This window comes from Epinephelus lanceolatus, chromosome 1 (assembly GCF_041903045.1).
Source record: "Epinephelus lanceolatus isolate andai-2023 chromosome 1, ASM4190304v1, whole genome shotgun sequence".
NCBI lineage: Eukaryota > Metazoa > Chordata > Actinopteri > Perciformes > Serranidae > Epinephelus > Epinephelus lanceolatus.
The window spans coordinates 51,346,991-51,356,475 of record NC_135734.1 but is presented as its reverse complement, the minus strand read 5'-3'; positions in this window follow the sequence as shown (position 1 = coordinate 51,356,475).

Here is a 9,485-nt window from a genome sequence, read left to right as displayed (position 1 = left end):
GCAGATATAAAGTTTGCTGTAGCCATAGCAACGCCCTTTATAAACAACAAGCCTGTCAATACAAGCAAGTGCTAGCGGATCGTGGGTTAGCTTCCTACCGTTCGTTTCTAACTGAGGGGGGTCATCAACACGACGTGAATTAGGAACTGACTCGTTCACTCTCAAGAGTCGGTTCACTCGTTCACTTCAAAGACTCGGCTCGTTGGTGAACGTCACATCACTACCCGTCCTTCTGCTGTCTGAGCTGCATTTTCCAAATCGGCGATTAAGGACCTTTTTCTAGCGCTAACACAGCGCTGTGGAAATAGGTGTGGCTAAACAAGACAAGTCCAATAGTGACAAAATTCACCTGCAGTACCAGCACTGCTAAAGTTCACTAATAAACACGTTATATTTCAGGTTTTTAATCTGTGCAAAAACAAAAATGTAGCCTGTGTTGGGCAATCAGCAGAAACTCCAGAAAGACACTAGACCTTAAAAAATTAGCCCCATACATGACCGTAAACTAAAATAAAGGACGTAGCCACCATGACGTCACCCATTGGTTTGTGGACTCCTGGTTTGAAGCGTCAGGTTTGGCATTTTGGACTTTTGGAGCCAGAAGTGACCATATTTGGATGAGAGGGTGGAGCTAACGTTAGCTGCTAGCTTGGTTAGCACAGTGCATTTACAGCTATGGTTAACTGTGATAATGCCAATACTAATTTTCGTTAGCTGATAACAGGCTTAAAATCTTTGAAACAAGATGTACTTACCCAAATAAATGGACATCAGACTCCTCACAGGGTCTTTGAGTTCTTTTTAAACGACCAAATGTTACAATCAACTTTCATGAACTAAAAACACACTGAAACAGCGACAGCATTGGAGCCAGCAGTGAATAAAACAAATTTGAAAAACAATTTGCCCTTTACTTTCGTATATTAAATATTTGACTCTTGAGGGAAAATACATTAACGGGAGCAGATTCAAAATAAATTCTGAGTCACTGAGCAATGATGCATCTCTCCAGCATAACCTTTATAATTATAAAGTATGAAAAATAAAATTGTGTAAGTATCTTTGTGGCATTTAGCTGATGCAAGGAGCTTATAATATACTAATTATAGTATGTGCGTCAACAATCATGAATCACTTATTGCTGATGCCTCAACAATGAAGTGCTGCAGATAAGAATGCAAATGCATGTTAATTCATTACAGAAGAACGATGGATGATAGAGTTTTCTGATTCTGGTGCAAAATGTCATTTGTCATATTTATAAATTTGGGGTTAAGGTGCAGAAAGAGGCGAGTGTCCGTCACACAACATGGAACATCATTAACTCCAACCTGAGAGGAACTGAAAGGAGCAAGGGGCAGAAAAAAAAAAAGATTTTAAGGGATTGCTCTTGCTCTTATCACGAGAGTCCATGTGGGCAGGAAGCAAACACAGGCTCTCAATAAAGTGGACAAAACCCAAACTGCCTCGTCAGATACACACCTGGTTGGTGCTAAAACAAAATGCCAAATTGAGAAACTGCTGCTCCAAGAAATTGCTTTCGAAATTGGTTTGCTTTTTTAATAGTTTCTGCACATTTTTCTCTCTGAAAGGGAACTGAGTCAACGTCACTGTAATGTGCTGCCAGAGAATACGACTGAAGATATTTACAGTGTTTACATTTTCTTTTCTCTAAATATGTTTTTCTCAATGACATCATTACTGAATGCTGAATAGCAGAGACAAACCAAGAAAACAGAAATCTGTTTCATTTATTTGTAAAACTGACATTATTAAATGGTAAATATGGGACTGACAAAACAACAAACGGCTCACAAGCACTGAAAGACGTGCACTCAGGTGTCGACTGCAGTTACCTTCACTGTTAGCCATTAGCATCCCCATCCACAGACACCTCTCTGAGATACACCTGCTCAGACAAGCTACACCAGCTCAAGAGTTGACAAGTGACACATTTTTAATAACAGCCAAGGGGAGCACACACACACACACACACACACACACACACAAACTGAGCACTTTGCTTGGTTCCCTCGTTTAACAGCAGCTACACTGTGCTGTGACAATGAGAGCGTCTCACTAACTTTCCTAACCCTGATTTCCCAGGCCTGTTAGAGGATTTAAACTGGCAGCCATCCGGTAACAAGCCCAGCTTTCTCACAATTAACCCCAAACGCACAGTGATGTGAATAGCAAACAGCAGCTGTAGCCACCTGTTTCACTCATGGACCTGCTCTCCTTTTCTCCCACCGCCAGATAAAGACAACCCAGGCTGCAGAAACATGTTGACATTTCACATGTCTGCAAACCACAGACATGTTACAGTTGCATGTTTTCATGTAGTGAATGTTGAAACTTTACATTTCTTTACATTTCAACAATGATACGGTCAACATGTGGTCAGGTTTCTGCACAAAAACCACTTGCTTATGGTTTGGAAGAGAATATGTTCTGGCTTAAAATACCTGGTGTTGGGAGCACGATCCCGACAGGAAACGCAGCCATGTCTCGGTAAACACTACCGCTTTTCATTGCACTATCCCAACAGAAAACAGAGTGATGTCTCGGTAAAAAGCAAACGCTTTTAGTGCCACTGCTCTCAGGAGGACACATGGCAATGTCTTGGTAAAAAACACGTTTGTTTCACTATCCTGAAATGCTATGCAGCAATGTCTCAGTTAAAACAACTGCTTTTCATGCCACTATCCCGACAGGAAACATTGCAATGTAGACAAAAAACAACCACTTTTTGTGGCACTATCCTGGCAGGAAATGCAGTAATGTCTTGGAAAAAACACTTGCTATTCGTACCTCTGTCCCAGCAGGAAATGCAGCTATGTTTCAGTGTAAAAAAAACTGCTTTTAGTGGCAGTAATCCTGTCAGGGATTTCTTGGTCAAAATCAAATGCTTTCATGCCACTAATCTCAGGAGGACACACAGCACTGTCTTGTTAAAAAAACATGCAAATTTTGTTTCACTATCCTGAAAGCCAATGCAGCAATGACTCAGTTAAAACAATTGCTTTTCATGCCACTGTCCCGACAGGAAACACTGCAATGTAGACAAAAAACAACCACTTTTTGTGGCACTATCCCAGCAGGAAATGCAGCGATGTTAAAAACAACCATTTTCAGTGGTAGTAATCCTGGCAGAAAATGCAGAGATTTCTTAATCAAAAGCAAATGCTTTCATGCCATTAATCTCAGGAGGAAACACGGCAATGTTTTTGTAGAAAAACAGCCCCTCTTTGTGCCTCTATCCCAGCAGAAAACAACCGCTTTTAGTGCCACTAATCTTGGGAGGAAACATGGCAATGTCTTGGTAAAAAAATCCATTTTTTTCTGGCACTATCCTGAAAGGAAGTGCTGCAATGTCTCGATTAAAAAAACAACTGCTTTTCATGCCACTGTCCCACTATACTATATTGGTAGAAAAACTGGTCCACAGCTTGGCAGATCTCGTGGAGGTGTCACGTCATCCACCATCCCCTTCACCTCTGGAGGACGGTCAGCTCATATATAACATCGCTTTAGAAATGTTGATACGATGTCTATTAAACATGTAAATATAACGTAGTTGTTGTTTGCAGAAACGTACAATAACAACATTTTCTTGACTCAACTGACAAACAAGCAATGAGACAAATTTCAGAAAAGGAAACTTTGTCTTGAGCACTGAGGGAACAGGAAGCTCCCGGCGCTTCTGCCCTTGCATTTCCGTCACGTTCCATTTCCCATTTTATTCAATCATTGTGTCAACCCACCAGTCAATCAGCTCGTCTCCTTGCCAATAACAAATAATAAAAACGTCAGACGGCAGGTAGTCCAGGGATTTCTGCATTGCTGTGACATTTTTAATGATATTCATGCAGTTATTGGGGGAAATTATTAAATAAACGCAGACGAGGAAGCGCGTGGGAGAGGGATTATGCATTTCAAATCGTCCTCGGTGCAACGTAATAAGTATATCCGACACCTTGAGGAGGAAACTGATTGCTTCTGTTCATGTGGGTAATATTTTCCATGTCGACCACGGCGTGGGGAAATAATTACAAAAAACTATCTTCTTCCACACCCAATTGCTTCCTCCGTGTTGCCCTTGTTGAATAAGTGTGTGTGTCAGCGAGTATATACGTTTGAGAGCAAGTGTACATGTTTGTGACGGCAGAGGGAGAGATAGGAAGGATGCTGCAGAAGCTCGTCTGCTTGCATGACTGTGTGTGGATCATTTAGCTGCATGGCTTTGCCCAAAACAGACGGTAGATGTTCAATTCTTCAGTGTCAAAGGATCAATTCATCCAATTACAAAAGCAGATTTTCTTTCTATCTGTCTCTTAGATTTCTGCACTCAGGTTGAATAAAATTTAATTTATAATGCTCACTGTGTTCAAAATGATAACATCACTCTAGATAAGCAGCAGAGCACGCTGTCAACTGTTTTCATACAGACTGTGTTTTGTTAGAAAGTGGTTCCAATTAAAACTTTACACTCATTCTGTTGTGCTCGCTTCACTTCTCCTGCACTTACAAAGTTTGCAAAGTTGGAAATCATTAAGCTCCCAAACATGTTTTTGGCATCAAAAGTGAAAGATTCTGGACAAGACTGGGAACATGTTACCATGGAGATTTTTATGAGACGTGTTTCTGTAAACATATCTTTAGCGAATTTTGAAGTATCGCTGTATCGGGTTGTGTTTGGACCCAATTGCAGCACTCTGGATACCAGATACAGTCGGTAATGACGCTTAATGCCACAGCACAGCAGGTACAGGACAGGCAGGTTATCAGCTCACAGTACAGTTCAACACTCCAGCAAAGTCTCTCCACAAAGTCCTGAGCAGCCCGGCTGGTTTGGCAGGCTGAATTGGGCTGAAAGGCAGGAGACTGAGCGGTGACTTTTGCCAACAAACACACAGTTCGGTTCAATAACAGGCAACTACACCGTGTAGGAACAGGGAGGAGTCCAAGCAAACAAACCTGTAGAGGACAGTCTGAACGTAGGTCGAGGCCAGGCGGAGGATCAAGAAGCCAGCAGATAAGTACTCACAGGACGCACACACAATGGTGGGTGTGGCAACACAAAGAAAATCTCTGGACTGCAGGAAATGTCAGGTAAGCAAGTAGGAACACTCGCACTGTAGCGTCACCATCAGACAGAAACACCAAGCAGCCACAGGCAGGAACCACGGACGCAGAAACAGGTCTCGTGGTCTGGGATAGAAGTCTGTTGCATCTACCGGGAATCAGACGAAGCAGGACGCTCAGAGGCAGGCTGGGTCTGCTCCGGGAAATTAGTCCAGAAAAAAGAAACAGGTGAACTGAGTTGCCTTGATGAGGTGGACGAGACTCAAGTTCAGGCGCGGGAAAAGCAAGGTGAATGGAAAATGACTGACTGGGAGCTGGTGATCAGGCAGGCAGAACTGTGTTAATCACATTAGAAAAGCTGTATGGAAACAGCAATTTAATTTTTTACGCTCGCTTAAAATTGTTTTGTGGTTTTTGTCTCTGCTGAAGATTAAATATGCTAAATGGGACAATGAAACACCGTTGCCGAATAAGTTTGGTTTTTATCTCATATATGGATTTGAAGGCCAAAGCAACTTGTTTCGTTTCCAACTGGGACTTTTTCCATTCCATTTATTGGTGGATTACAACCATGTGTTGACTATATCGCCAACTTCAGACCAAACAACTCTTTGCGGAGCCGAGTTTTTTTGCTCCAAAGCAGTTGATGGAAATGAGTCTAATTCACATTTATGTTTTCAGACATTGTAAAATTCATGTGTGTCAAAGTCATGTGTTTTCATAATTTGGGGTCCGAACGATCCTGCTGCTCCATGTAGTAATAATAATAATAACTGGACTTTGTTTTCCTTTCAGTATTACTTTTTTCTGCTCTAATAAAACCAAATATCTCAGTCGCTGAATCTGACTGGACGAAGAAACAAACAAGTTTGGTGGGATGAAACGGGATCTCCATGACACACGACCACAGAGGAGACGGAGACAACAGAACACTCAACGTGAACTGTTTTCATTATTATTATTATTTTTATTTTTTCATTTATACAATTCAAACTGATGCAGGGAAATGATAAAAAACAAAAAAATGTAAATGGGAAATTGAAAACGCGCAAATTCAAGTGTTGATAAAAAAAGAAATGGAATAAGAAAGAATAAAATGTTTCTTGTGTATTAAAACAGAAGATCTGTTCTCTAGTTTCATGTAAAGACTGTTTACACATAGAACAAATTATTCTGTGAGTCTTGAACAGATCAGTGAGTTTGATCAAAAATGCTGTTGGTGGCTGAGACTTCAAAATAATACTCTGGCAGGTAAAGGGTTAATTTTGACACAAACTGGACTGACAATTGGATGAAGATGAGTAAATACACAAATTACCATAAATGCTGTTATGTGTGAAATAAGAAAATACTCAGTAATTTGTATGTTTAATTGTTCATGCATAAACAAATATTATTTATCTTCCTTTTCTTTGCCACGACATCATCCACAGACAGATCTGTACAGTTCACAGTGTGTTCTCCTCCAGCATGACGTTATGTCTCTGTTACATCTCATTATAAACCAATCAGATATAAAACTCTAATCACAGAAATCCAAACAAACTTTATTTATAACGAGGGACAGGAAGTGCTGCATAAGAGGGACACTCAGCTCTGTCACCATATAAAAATCTCTTGCATGTATTATATGGGTCATCTGCCACTTTGGAAAGCAATAATGAAGTGTAATAATGTACCCCACCATTACGGCTAATTTTGTATTTAGTTCTGCTTTATTGCATCCTTTGTATTAAAGTCATCAATCATAAAGGGCCTGGCTCCTTCTGAAGGTTAGCTGCATGTGCCGGGGCACTCGGGACGCTTCTTGTCATTCCTCGTTAACACCACCCGACGTCTGCTGCGTACGCTGCGAGTGTTGTAACGGCGCTTTAAGTGGGATTGGTTCCTTAAAAAGTGTGTGTGTGTGTGTGGGCGGTGTGTATGTCCCTGCAGCACAGTGAAACTAGGTGGACATTTAAAATATAACACCGAGCTGAAAGCTAAGTACCTTGCTCAGGGGCACCTTAATCAATATCATTATTGATCAGTATTATTAAGCCTTCACAGTTCGGCTCCAGCAACAAACAGGCACACAAATTGAATTCACTGCAAAAGGTAACAGAGTGTGTACTTTCTGTAACACACACTGTGTGCGTGCACTGTCATTAGTGAGGACAGGCACCACTTTCTATTATGCTAATCTATTGTTTCAACTTAATATTCACTTCTTCTTCTCTACTGAGAGTCAGAAAGAGTAAAAACAAAATTCTTGCTGACAACAAACTTTATTGTTTATTAACCCTTTGAACTCTGCTTTAAAAAAAAAAAAAACAGTCTATGTTGGTGTTTTTGCTTACTGTGATGTCATTTCTTGGAGCATCTACAAATGCTCCAGATCCCTAAAATCTGTACAACCTAAGCTAAAACGTTGTGTAAGTAAATAAACCACAATCATAAGTAAAAGTGTCATAAGTAAAAAATATGACAGACATTCCTATCGACCTGCGTCTCTGCTCCTCTGGTGCCACTGCACATTCTCATGTAAAAAACAACCTCCTGCGACCACGATGGGACAATACTGTGGCATTACCGTGTGTTTTCACCATCTTTTGGACCGCTTGTGGCATAACATAATGACACCATCGCATGCGGACAACATGATGCCGCAAAAAATGTAAGTCTTACTGTACATTCACACCAAAAGCTGCCAGAGCTGCAAAATAGCTGAATTCGCTCTATCAGCGCCGCTGGTAAAATATTTGTGGCAGCGAAAGCAGCTCAAACGAGTCATAGCTAATTTGCATAAAGTTAACAGAAGTTAGCTCAATTCGCCGAACGCCGCCGCTCATCGCTTTTGCAGCTCAAACATCTCTGGTCACCACTATCCATTGAAAATGAATTAGACCTGACGCCTTTGCAGCTCTGGCAGCTTTTGGTGTGAACGCACAGTCAGCTTTCTGTTGGAAAAAGAATGAACGCTCTAGCTCTTATAGTTATTAATGAAAACGATGATCTCCTGCAGCCGCCTGTGTGAGGTCTGTTTCCAGAGGGTTCAGGTCCAAACATACGAGAGAGAGAGCATAAACCATGTGGGTCTACCTGGAGGGGCTGAACGGGCCGTGATCAGATCCATACAAAGGAAGAAGGTGGAATTTTGCTTGTGTCTTTCTGTGAGGCTTAATTAGAGCGAGCCCGTTGGTTAATTGTTTGGCTGATATGGGAGGAGGAGGAAGAGGAGGAGGAGGAGGAGGAGGAGGGGGCACTTGATTCATGACAGGGAACCACAAGTTTGAAGGGTGTCGACAGATAAGACTGCAAGGGTAATTAACAGAAAGAGAGAGGGATGATGAGAGAAAGGAGAGAGATGAGGAAGAGAAGTGCCAAGCAGAATAAATGTCATAAAACTGTCCGAGGATCCAATAATGACTTCAGAAAGAAAGGAAAAAATGAAGAGCTGGTGTGGAAGGAGGGAGATAAAGAGAGGAAGTGAATGAGAGCAGGAGCAGGAGCGAGGGCAATGATTAAGGGCATAATTCCATTTTATTACACAATGGTGCTTCAGCACCAGGATGCCAACTGGGCAGGAGCGCCGCTGAGTCCACGGACAATTAACTTTTATACAAAAACCCCCAAAATACAAGCTTTGATTCTTCTCAAGGTCGACTAATGTCAAGTGGAAGAAGGCGCACATAAACATTCCCACAGCAACAACAACCAGCACGTTTGGCACATTCCTGTCAGAGGGAGAGACGAGGGCCGAGTTAAAATGGCCCCTAGAAGCCGAGGGCGACTGCCAACTGGCCCAAGAAGGCACCTACCCCACAGCCCCGGGCCCCGAGAGGCCCCGAAGGCTGCAGGGTGCATGTGTGACAATTACTTTTTGGTAATCTGATTAATTTGTTGGACAACAGGCACCACGAATAGGCCATTAAAAACTATAACAGTAAGGCTCCTGCATTTTACCAACACGTTCTCATCACATGTCGCTGCTCTGTCAGTGGACTGTCATGTTCACATATTACACGCTACATGTGTCTGCTGTTGATGTTCCTGATTGCTGCTAACAACGCTAAGACGTCACCAAAAACATGTGGTTCGGTTCAGAGTATCCCAAACACACACCATGTGAAACTGTACGTGGGCCACTGCACTCAATGGGTATGGACTAGTATGTATATATATATATATATGTATATATAAAAGCAGGGACACAAATAGTCTTCAACCCCGCTAAGGAATGTGAATGTAATGTAAATTGCTGTCTTGTTATTGTGGCAACTCTATAACTACGTCTGCCGCTCAAAGGAAGGAGAACGTTTTGAGAGTTGTTTCCTAAATGCAAGAACCAAGCGTTCCCAGGGAGTCACAGCAGCCTTTGCACACATTGATAAGAGAGAGAAAGCAGCAGGTGAAAGGGA